The sequence below is a fragment of the Amblyomma maculatum genome, chromosome 1, assembly GCF_055883805.1.
Source record: "Amblyomma maculatum isolate TAMU_Amacu chromosome 1, ASM5588380v1, whole genome shotgun sequence".
Taxonomy (NCBI): Eukaryota; Metazoa; Arthropoda; class Arachnida; order Ixodida; family Ixodidae; genus Amblyomma; species Amblyomma maculatum.
In genome coordinates, this window is record NC_139344.1 from 42,365,569 (window position 1) to 42,378,450 (window position 12,882).

General features: G+C 45.0%; 1 protein-coding gene across 1 annotated transcript in view; it reads right to left on the reverse strand.

Annotated features, from left to right (window-relative positions):
• LOC146202210 (uncharacterized) overlaps positions 1–12,882 on the reverse strand; it is a 46,614-nt gene that overhangs the window by 10,351 nt on the left and 23,381 nt on the right. The window lies entirely within an intron of this gene.

The window sequence follows — 12,882 nt, forward strand, 5'->3', positions numbered from 1 at the left end:
AGACAGTTTATTTTGCTTTCCTTCTCTTTTCTTTACCACCTTAACTTATGCTGCATTTCATCCTATCCTTTAATCCTTTTAATCTACTTCACCTACTGCAGAAACCAGCTTATTTTGCTCGTTAACCTCTCCGTTTTTTTTTTTTTTACGCCCCAATGATTTTCACTTAGCAGGGAACACCGTTGACGGATGCATGGGAGGTGAAATGTTGATGTCACTTTGAGTTACCATCAAAATTGTGTTTCATGCTCTTACAAGCTCTGAGCTTGAAGGTGATGTTCGCTTAAAATGTTTTATTTCTCTTTGCAGAAATTTAAAAACGACGCATGCAGTGCTGATGCCTGTATGTTTGTTTTCATCCATCTATGGTTTTATGAACTAGTTCGGACTCCAACTGTGATTTGACCGCTATCATGAAGCTGTCGCTCCTGTGATGTGCATTACAAAACTTCAGATACTATTATTGCAATACGCAGCGATCTTTATAGCAAGAATAATTAAAATCATGTTGCATGAGAATAACCACACACACTGCAGGCAGAGCACATGAAAGCCTGCTTAAAGTGCCACTCTAAATGCATCTCACCTGTTACAAAGAAAGTAGCAAAATTAGGTTTATAAAGAAAGGTACGCACACTGCAAAACTCGGACATTCACTCCCGTAGTGAGGGTGTAGTGTGGCAGAAGAAGACTGTATTGGCATTGGTGGATCTAAATATCTATATTACAATGCTGTATTCGAATACCACGAAGCAAATACCTCTGCATCTGATAGCGCAAGGTAAGTTGTAAAAAAACAGTTCGTCTGTTTCGAGCAACAGCGTAAGCACATAACCGAAAATCAGAACTCGTCTTTAGGTTGTCTCTGCTCTAAGTTATGTTGTATGTAATATAAGATGGGTCCTGCAGAGGTGGTCGCGCTTGCTCGTGTGTGCCGCTTCCGACGTTCCCCCTGGGCTAAACTCTCTGCCTTGAAGTTCGGTGCTTTCATGTCTCGCCCCCTGGTCATAAAGTGCGTGACAATATATTATACATCAGTAGTCATTATTATTACATTTAGAGGCATTGATATTCATTTAGCTTGTGAATAAATATATGTGGGCCTCTATTTTCTGTTTATGAAAAAAAAATGCAAATGTCAGCCTCTCACACGTGTATATGAGCAACTGACACTGTTCAAGGCGTGTTGCGCATAATAATACATCGGCGTTTAATAGATTGTCACCTGCTGCTGTCCGGGAATTGTTTTCGATTGTTCAGGCGTCTCTCGGCCCATAGCCCCGATGTTCGAATGTAAAGTGCACACAAAGGTACAAATGAATTTTTAGGATTTACGAAGCCTATATGCGGAAAAACTAGCACATGCTGAGCACTCAACTATATTTATTTATTTATTTCAGTTACCATCTTGGCCCGGTGGGCATTATAGAGGGGTGTGGGACTTTCGTCTTTCTTCTGTCTGTATTGCGCTATTCCTAAACATGAACGTTAATACAATCGCCCGATAGAGCGTATCCATCCGCTCTGTCCCCAGTTATCATTCATGTAGATACGTTAAAACCCCTCAATAAACTAAAAGTAGCGCCAACATGTGAAGTTTGCCTCCCGCCTCCTCTCCTGCGCTCTCCTTCGTCGTTCGACCCTCTCATTGGCCGAGCGCCGTCACGTGCGCGTGCGCGCTTTTTTTTTTTTTTTTGCTGGGCGTGCAGCTTCCTCCTTTCCAGCGGGGCGGGCGGCGCGCGCGCGGCACATATCGCCCTGTGTTTTGCTGCCACGCGGACTGCTACTAAATCGTTCCCGCTGGCTATTTAATTTTTTTTTTTCAAGCATGTTGCGCTCTTTGGCCGGCGGCTGATAGAAGCACGGTGGTGAAGGCGAGTTCAACCAACGCAGACATCGCGCACAAATGGTGTCACGCACTGACAGTTGAAAACGGAACCGTTTCAGCGCAAAATATAAAAAAGAAAACTGCTACCACGCTTCTCAAGTTTCGCGGTAGCTTACAATTCAGTCCAACCTGCAAAGAAACCACACAGACTGCAGCTTCCGCAGCCTAGTTAATTTTTTTTTCAAGCATGTTGCGCACTTTTGTCAACGGCTAACGGACTCAAGGAGGTGAAGGCGAGTTAAATCGACGCCAAAATCGTGTACGTATGGTGACACACCATGGCAGCTGAACACGGCACCGTCTCAACGCCAAATATTAAAAAAATAACTGCTACCTCCCTCCCCAAGTTTACCGGTAGCTCACAAGTCAATCAAAGCTGCAAAGACTCCACACAGACTGCAGCTTCCGCCGCCTATAGTTAATTTGATCTGCAGCTGAAGTTGAAAAAATACATGGAAGACAGCTGCTGCCACACTTCTCAAGTTTACCGGCAGCTCGCAATCCAGTCAACGCTGCGAAGAAACCATACACAGACTGTTCCAAAATTGTTCCTGTCCGCCGCCTAGTTACAAATTTTATAAAGCATGCCGCTGAGTGGCCAAATGTGACGAACTACGGACACACGGAGATGACGGCGAGTTGAACCAACGCCGAAATCGCGTACATGTGGTGTAACACGCTCACAGCTGAAACTATTCTGGCGGGAAATCCCTGTCAACATTCGGTAATTATGTTTCAGCAGTGAGTAATATTTTAACCTGAACACATTGCGACAAAATGCAAGGCTCTGGTGAGACCCGGCGCACGGCCGCCTCGATCGGCGCGCGTGCGGCGCTGATCGAGACGGCTGTGAAGGGCGCCTGCTCCGGAGAGCGCGCGCTAGTCGCGCACCCCGTAGGTGGAGCCACGGTCGAAATGCGAGAGGAGGAGCGGCGCCGCCGGAGGAGGAGAGAGGAGATGGCGCTACTTTTAGTTTATTGAGGGGTTTTAAGATACGTCGGCTTGCCTTGACCTCTAACGGCCCAACGGGCAACGCATTACACTTTGTTTTGTATATAATTGTGGTTCACGTGTTCCTCGTTGGGTCGCTGATAGTGTATTTTGCACCAGCTAATTTTTCCCCCGCTGCGGTTCTGCAGCAGTTAGGGCACTCGGCTTCTGTGCCGAAGGATGCGGGATCGAATCCCTGTCGCAGCGGTCGCATTTCGATGGAGACGAAAAGCATGCCCGCCGTGTGTTGTGCGATGTCAGTGCACTTTAATCAGCTTCAGGTGATCGAAATTTCCGAGCACCTTCACTACAGCATCCCTCATAGCCTGAATCACTGTGGGACGTTAAACTCCGCCAACCAAACCAGCTAATTTTTAGAAAGGACGAAAAATGCGCTTGCATATGAATGGTTTATTTTTCTCACAAACTTGCAACAAACAGCGCCGCAGTGTACTGCATTGGAAGCTTCGGGAGTGATGGTCACTTGCGTAAACGGCTCGTAATGACTCCTTCTGCACGCTTCCGCGCGCTTAAGTACGCCTTGTTTAAGATTAAATTCGTTGCATGCCCAGTTGACAAAGTTTATTTGTTGATCATATTCACGGTAATTTAGTTACCACAAGCAAAGTAAAAAATAAAAGCTTAGGCTTTCTCTTTTTTAAACGGAATAAACGGATGCCATTGGCCCCTGCTAAGAGCTCAATGTTCATGCAGCGTTTGTGTTTGTTTTAATGGCCAGTGTCTCTACGTAGAGATAACACAGCGTAGAAATAAAAATTGCTAGCTTTCTTCAACAAGTGTATATGTACGAATGGAACTCATTTAAGGAACCTGGAGGAACTTGCACGGCTCAATCTGAAAACAGAGCAAGGTTTGTTCGGCCTGCCATACAATCACCTTCATAACGCAATGTTTACTCCCTGCGAATTGCACAAAATGTGGCGTCATGCAACTTAGCTGGGAAAAAGCGCTGTAGCTGTGACAGTAAAGCATAGGGAGATTAAGACCAAAGCAGGACATTAATAATTGGGAGTGTTCATTCGTGGTAAAACGTTATAGTATAAAAGCACGAACTTTTGTGCCTTGTTCTAGTTCTGTTTAAGTCCGCTTTTTTACGCTATACCTACCTGATTGTTTAACATTTCCTTTTGACAATAGTTGAACTGGTTAATTATCATCTTCTCTTTCGTGATTTCGTGTAGTCTTATAACTGTTTTTACCAAATGTTCCAAGGTGTTTTCTATGGCTATGAACCTGGTGGACTGCATCTCCAGATCTAACTGTGTCGCCATCTGGAAGCCGACGCGTGAAATGGCCAACCCTGCCTAAGCGTGCTTATAACAAGCAAAAATATCCGCCGAGACGGTCAGTGGCCAAGACGCTAGGCTATGAACGCGAGTAGCCTGGTTTTAAACAGACCATTTCGAAAGCGTTCGCATGGTTTTTGATTAGTGTGAAAGCAAACAAGAGGTCATTGTCAGTCACAGGTTCCATCCCTCTTTCTGCTGGCTGGCGAACTTCCTGTGAGGGAGATTCGGGCGTTGGAGCCGCTGTAGCGGACTTTGAGTTACCCACGCAAGGCCATGCGATTGTGTGATTAGCGACGGCACAAAAAAAAAAAAAAGTCGGATAAGATTCGTGGTCGGCGGTGGGGAGCATTTGAGTCATCATCGTCATCAGCCGTACAGCCAACTACAGGGAAAAGGCCTCTCCTATATTCCTCCAATTAATCCTATCCTGTACTAAGCGCATGCACATAACCCCTTCGAACTTTTTAACCTCCTCCGCCTGCCTTTCTGCTGCCTCCTGCTACGCTTTCTTTGCTTTGGAACCCACTTTGTTAGCCTAAGTGACCATCGGTTATACTCTTTGCACTATATGCCCTGCCCTGCCCATATCCATTTTTCTTCTTGATTTTCACTAGAATGCCATTAACACGAGTTATTTCTCTGGCCCTCAGCACGCTTTCTATCCCTTAACCTTACACCATATTCCGTTCTTTAGCCCTCTGCGTTGTCCTAAACTTACGCACAACCCTTTTCGTTAGCCTCCGCGTTTCAGCCCCATAGGTGAGTACAGGTAAGATGAAGCTGTTATATACTTTCCTCTCTAGCCATACCGCTAAGCTACTAATCATAATCTGCGAGTACTCGTCAAATGCGCTTCATCCCAATATTATTCTCCTATTTACTTCCTTTTCGTGGTCCGGATACGCGGTTACTATATGTCCTAAGCAGACATATTCGCCTACCACTTCTAGTGCTTCGCTTCCTATTGTAAAGTGCTGTTCCTTCACGAGGCTGTTGAACATTACCTTAGTCTTCTCCATATTGATTTTCAGGCCTACCTTCCTGGTTTTCCGATCTAGGCCATCAATTGTGCAAGTGCTTTCGCACTAATATATAACGTAGCGAAGCTTCTCGTGCAGCCTAGCTACCAAATTTCTTATTTGTAGTGAACTAAGGAACTATGGCAACGTTAGGACCAAGGCAATCCAGGGGAAAATTGTTCTTTTATTCCGAGCGGTCGTATATACATATACAGATAAGTGACGTCATATGGGTCCCGCTCAAAGTTTGTCGCCCGATACACATGTGGAAGTGTTGGCCAACTTGCTGGGCTATCACAGGAACGAAGGTGTGCTCGGTTCGACGTGCGTATGTTATTTCACTTGAATAGGTCTGCTAAAAATGCACACGATCTTGGCGCCTGAACACCCAGAAATTATTCGCAAATACATTATATTCTCGGGGTTTTTGTGGCTATGGAGCCAAGGCTACGGGGGGGGGGGGGGGGGGGGCGGAACTTCCGTCACGGTATTACTACACGGTGTAGTTCTGGCGTATCTGACCTCAGGCCGGTTTCGGTTTCAGTTCCGCCTTTGCTTGAAATAATGGCTTCCGAGACTCCAGCGACGCAGAAATATCTTTCTCTAGACTACTTAAGGTCTAATCGAACGTTTCTTCGCGGGTAATGAGCATCACGCGTTACGTACGTTGCCGAAACCAGCGCATTACGCAAGCGCACAGAAACCGACGGGTAGACGCCGCAGCAGCAGCCGACCTACGCTTCGGGAGATTCTCGGCAGATGACGCGGCCATCTCGTTTGCACGGTGTCATTTACGGATTTGAAAATGCACTACCCTAATGTTGTACTGGCCTATATTGTAGTACAATTTTGATATAATAAGAACATGGGTATTTCTGTAAATATATTATTTTTCAGAGCACGATTCGCGTAATTTATCAAGTGACTATATTATTGTGCAGCGCTGATGCGTTTTGGCTCTGTGGCTTTGGCTGCATAGCCACAAAAACTTGTCCGGGAGTACAGTAATATATTGCTTGCGGAAGGGCGTTCCATATTGTGTAGAGCAGCTCGTTTGTTTCACTCGAAAAGAACGACTGCCAAAAGTACGCGAACACTTTGAAAACGGGAAGCGAAATGAAATACACGTGCCTTATTACCTAGCCATTTTATATACACAGCAGAAACGAACGATAAAAAATGCCTACAGTCAGTTTAGTTTATGGGGTTTAAAACCCTAAAGCGACTCAAGCTATGAAAGTCTCTGTAGGACTCCGGATATTTCGACTACCTGAGGTTCTTTACAGTGCACTGACGTCGCCCAGCACACGACCGCCTTGCTTTCCGCCTGCTCTGAAAAGCATCCGCCGTGGTCGCGATACCAAAATTGCCTCAAGCCCGGAAAGATTTACATAAGCTGCAGGTATTTAAAAAATCTTTTTGTCGCTCAAACGTGCTCCAATATATCGTCGTCGGTTTAGGTACTCGATGTTTAATATGAATAATTTTGAACGAAAATTAGATGCGCATTCAGATGCCCCTGTCTTCATCGTATGCCGATCGTCTGCAAGATTGTCTTGCAGAACACCTTTGTCTTGTTATAGAATACTATCCAGTGCTATAAAACAACCTGTATGATTTTGTTGAGACACTGCTATCCGTTGTGTTAGTTCCACAAAGTAAATTTACAGGGGCACCTAATTGCATTTTCCACAGTTGTCGTGAATATGTACACGATGGATAATACAGGCACGGATTAAAAATTCTAGGGTGCACTTTGGATCACTAAACTGCGATGAGCATCTATCTCGCTGGAGTCCGAGACGAACCCAAGTAGACGATCCGCTCGCGTTTCCAACCATGTTCACCCGACAGATTCCACAATTGTCTACACAGATGCATCCAGAACTAACGTCGGAGCGGCTAGTTACTCAATTGAGAGTAGCGATGTAGTGGGTCCTTACATAGATCCTCCTCCTACAGTGACTCTGGAGACCCTGCCAATAGTCGCTAGTATTCAAGACCTCGCACAAACACCCCCTAACTCTTCAGGATATACCCTGATTCAATACAGGCTATACGCGCAATTCACTCGGGTCACATTCCTGAAGAACTGCAGGATGATCTGCACAGAGCTCTCACCAAACTACGTCCAAAACAGCCACACCGAGGTGGATTCCTGGTCACACTGGAATCCCAGGCAATAAGGTAGTGCATCGCCTCGCCGGCGAACTTCAACACCGGGCGCCTGGGATTCCCTGGCCTTATCCACCCACGTGGGACACAACTCATCAGTACAAAAAAGAAATCAACATTAACTATGACAACATTAGAGAAACTCTTCATACACTTCCTCTTCCTGATAAATCACTCACTACCACGCAAATACGCATTCTTAGACGGATACAACTAAATACACTGCTTACTCCTGCCAGATCGTTTCTATACCGATTCAGACATTCTCCCGTATGCCCAAATTGTTTCGAACACTATGCAAACTTGGAACATTGCATGTTTTTATGCCCTGTAGCAATTCAATCACCCCACTTTCCACACCCTCCTCCCCCAACGTGGTGGGCTTGGTTAGCATTTGACCATCTGAATGTGATCAGTTGGTCTTGGTGACTCTGGCCTAGGACATTCTTGACGCTTAGTAATGCGTTGAATAAAGTTGTTTCCTCCTCCTTCTAGCATGCTTAAGAGCTAACAGTCATTATTACTCAACGTGGCATCCCGAGTTTTGGTGTGTGCCTCATTCGCAGACCAATTATAACAGTGAAATGTTGCGTGTAGCTATTCTGAATAAGTTGAATTCTTTAAGGAAGGAGGGAATAAGCATAGAAAACCTTACCTTAAGGTGACTGAACCGATTGTTTTTGTCATGTTTTTTCTTTGCATCAATGAAATTATTGGCATGATCTAATATGACTACTTTCTTGTTATATCATTTCTGTGCTTTTGTTTTCCCAATTGACTGCGAACAATTCCTGTTGTCTTTTATTCGTTGTATATTTCTTTACTTTATTCATTGTAGTTTAATCATGTTTTTATTATTTTCTTCATTGATACATTGTGAATTTGTGGCTGATGCTCTACTCTTCTCTTGTATACGGGGTGGGAGCTATAGTCATGCTGGATGATTGCAGCTTTTTCTCCTATATCCTCGTGTATGTACGCAAAATACATGAAAAATCTATTCTGTTCTATTCTTTAGTTTCCTCATATACAAAAACACACTTTCTAAGAAGGAGTATTTTCCCACAAACATCTTGTAACATAGATCTTCACGGAATATGTTTTGTGTTGAAGAACATTATATATATATATATATATATATATATATATATATATATATATATATATATATATATATATATATATATATATATATATATATATATATATATATATATATATATATATATATATATATATATATATCAACCTTTTACTACTACAAACTGAGTGGCCCTCGGCATATATGCGCGCTCCGTTTTGGCCGGCGTCTATAGGTGTTGCCCAACTGAATGCTCCTATACTCTTTATTTTGTTAAACACTCTTTTGGCGCTTGAATAACTGTCATTTGTTTTTAGTCTGGAAGTGACAACAACACGTTTATTCTCAACAGCCTGACGTTTTCGGATGTGAGAACTCCGCCTGACGCCAGAAAGGAGTGTTTCGAAAATAAAAGCGTCTGAAAAAAAAAAGCAAAAACGAAGAAGCATCTGCTTTGCGTCATTAAGGAGCCAATATATCCAGTCAATGTTTCATTTTATGACGTGCGTGGGGTAGCATAGTACATAGGCTTACAGAATCTCTAAAGGTACTCGCCTAAGAAGATGAATCGTGACGTAGCAGCGGTACAGAAAGAAATATATCATAGCCACAATAGTTGCGCTGTAGTCTGGAAAGAGAGAGAGAGAGAGAGGCGTTAAGTCCCTCTCACGTTGCGTAAATTGAGAGCTGGTTAGTTTAAGCTAGTGGAACGTCGGCATATGAAACGGGTGCGTCAGAGTGCGCGCACTTCGACGCACCCGATGCCGACGTAATGACGTGGGCTATCTTGCTGAAATTATGCAGAGACAAAACAAAAACGCGGTTTTGTGCGAATACGTAATAAAGTCCTTTACAATACAGCAGTCAGACTCCCGGTGTCACGGGTGTCCAACTGCATATCGCCGTCGCGTACCGTAGAATCGCACCAGAAAAAAACTTTCAGCATACAGCGAAAAGGTAGCGTAATAGCAGGGTCCGTTTTAGAGTTTGCATCGTTTTCATAAATGTCGTTTTCGCCATCATCTGGACGGAACCGGATATCAGTTTGGTTGCCTTCACTCATGGTTCGGGTGCTTCAGCCCACCAGATGAGAGCAAAAACGGCGCGAACGGCACTTAAGAAAACCATGCAAACCCGGAATAGGTTCCCGGGAGTCGTAGCAAACACACAGGTGACGCTTTATTTTCTGCTGGTTTACTCCATATACAACTGCGATTTTCATTTTTATTGGTACGATATTCTTGGCAAAGGTGGTTTCTGAAGAACTACTCTGCACCATCAGCACGCGCAACAGGCAGAGAATGCTAATTCCGGCTATAAATGCTGAAATTACTGTGAACATTTAGTTGTATCCATGCTGTTTGAACCTATTCTAGAAGGCAGGAGGCATCAATGGCTGATAGCAAAGTGTAAAACTTCGGACAATCTCAATTCGGGACTCGAAATTGGCCGTGTGAAAAAACAAATCTAGCAAAATATCTTTAAAACACGAGAAAGCTCGCCTAAGAGCACGGAGTTGGAACCTCTTCCATGTAGCTGCTCGTAGGACACAGGACGTAAATTCTGAAATTAGCAAAACGACAGTTCCCCATAGGACCCGGTCAAGGCTTCCGGAGTGGAAAACTGCCGTATGCAGAAGCAGCTGATCTGTGGTGAAGCCGCGAGCCAGAATGTGTTCTGCGATGAGATTTTCACTCACGAACTGACCTGGAATCAGCGGGACGAAGAAGTCAGGGAGCTGTCAGGCTGCCTGCTCGTCTCTGCGAAATCTGTTTGATTTTCCATTTAATACTCGATATATATATCCCAAATAGCCTATATTGCAAGATCCTGACATGTTATCAGCGGCGGGTGCGGCTCCACCGATGCCGCACCCTGGATCATCACCTGAGTGTTCTTCTGGCATCGCGTCAGGCCTACCTCAGCAGACTGTGCCAGCTCTGCAATCATCACCCGTCATCCCAACCTGTGTATCATGCGGTCACCTGTCATCACCAGGTACTTCAGGACTCTCACCCTCTGATGCTCATCTACAACACGCATCTGGTCCTTCCACCGCAAGCTGGGATCGGCTGATGCCTACAGGTCAGGATGATTTTCCTGATAGCTCAGATACTTCGTCTGCCATTACCTGTATAGATGCTGCGGCGAAGTCTGCTCAAGAGCCAGACAAATTTATTCAAGTGCCATCGAAGCGTCGCCGCAGCTCGAGGCGGTCGAATTTCAGTGTCGACGCAACTAACGCTTCTAAAGCGCCCAAGTGCAACCTCACAGTAATCATAAAACCAGTAGATACCGGATATCGTATTACTCGCTTCAATCCGCTGGCAATGAGGCAAGCATTTGAATCTCTGGGTCCAGATGCCGTCCTTCAAGTTCGCCCCAACGAGCGGCTTAATCTTCTGGCAGTTGACACCCGAACCGCGGTCGCTACTGAACGCCTTTTACAAATACGATCAATAGCAGGAATTGCAGTGCAAGCATACGAGCCCCGACCAAACAACTGTGGCGTAGGAGTAATCAAGGGTGTGCCCCTGGATCTTTCTCAAGAAGATATCTACTTGGCACTATTACAGAGAGTTCCAATAAAATCGGTGCGCCGTCTGGGAAATTCCGAAAATATCCGCATTGTATTTGTGACAGAATCTGCGCCAGAATACGTTATTCTTGGATATACAAGATACCGTGTGCATGAATACATCCAAAAACCACGACAATGTGGTAGATGTCAGCGCTTCGGCCATGTGACTACAGCTTGCCGACTAGCCTTGCGCTGCCCACGCTGTGGGGGAAATCATGACCGTACCACGTGCCCAAGTGACATCCCCATTTGTCCCAACTGCGGAAAGCAGCATGAGGCAACGTTTTCCAGCTGCACTGCCTACCAAAATGAGAAACTTATCTATAAGTACAAGATATCCAACAATACCGACTACAAGTCAGCAAAAGCTGCTTTAATTGACCAAAATCAAATCAGGAGTAGTCATCACAGAAAAAAACCATTGACGGGAAAGAAATCACAAGGACAGTCACAGAAAGATGATGCTCGTCATCCGAGAATTGATGACGTGGTTGAATTTCCTCCTCTTCCACAACAATCAGAAGTTCAACAACCATCTGTACCAAGCCCACAAAAAATTACTGTACAGCAGCCTCATTCGAGGAGTGCATCCCGGAACCGCTCATGCGTAACCTCTATTCGCAGAAACTCTGACATTTCTAGTTCCCAATTGTGCTCACTTGTTGAGGCTGTTCGTGCTTTTCTTATACCACTCTCCTCGCCGGTGGCGAAAGCCATCCTTACAATTCTTGATTTCATATCTCCTCTCCTGGCACAATGGCGGTAGCAGACAATCAGTCGTCTGCTCCACCCAGCGTGCAAGCCATCCGAAATAAGGCCACCATCTTTCAATGGAATGCCTGCAGCCTCCGCCCCCGTCTCTCTGACTTTCGACACTTCGTCTTCAAGCATCGTTTCCCTATAATTGCTATATCAGAATCTCGGCTTAATACTACAATCCGTCTCTCAGGCTACACAGTACTGCAATCAACAACTGGTACAGACCTCAGTAAAGTTCTTCTGGCTATCCGGAAAGACGTCAACTTCATCCAGCATCCCATACCAACTGATCCACATAATGAGTACGTTGCAGCCACTTTAAAGTGCATGAACATGCAGTTTACAGTAATTGCTGCCTACATACCACCTCGTGCTAATTTCAATATTGAACGCCTACAAGATATCATGCGAAGTACCCCTGTGCCACACATTATAACGGGAGATTTCAACGCACATCATCCTGCTTGGGGAGGCGTCAGATCGACAGCCAGAGGCCGGCAGCTATTCGACTTCGCACTTTCCAACAATTTATTATTTCTCAACGACGGCCAAGCAACTTACTATCAAGGAGCACGGTACAGTGCTCTTGACATCTCCATGATCTCTGCTGATCTGTCAGCTTCAACAACCTGGTCTGTGGACATCGAGACTCATGGCAGCGATCACCTACCTACATATATTGAGGTTTGTGGCTTTTCTCTCGCCTCTCAGCGGCATAAAGTTCGCTACACGAACTGGGAAGCTTTCGCTGATGCCGTAGAAAAGCAGGATCTGTCGAACTTAAGTTATGACTCCTTCATTGCTGCAGTAGCACAAGCTCAAACATTGCACACGAGAGTCCTCCACCTGCCAAAGGTGTACTCAGCTGTTGACGCCGAATATGAAAAACTTCGAGCAATACGTCGCAGAGCAGAAAGACGAGCGCGCAAGACACTTTCTAGAGACGATATCCGGACTTCTAGGCGAGCACAAAAACACGTTCAACGCCATTTGGACAAGCTAGAAAGAAGGAAATGGACATCTTTTTGTGCAAATTTAGATCCTAGAAAGCCACTATCTAAAGTGTGGAGTATTGTGCG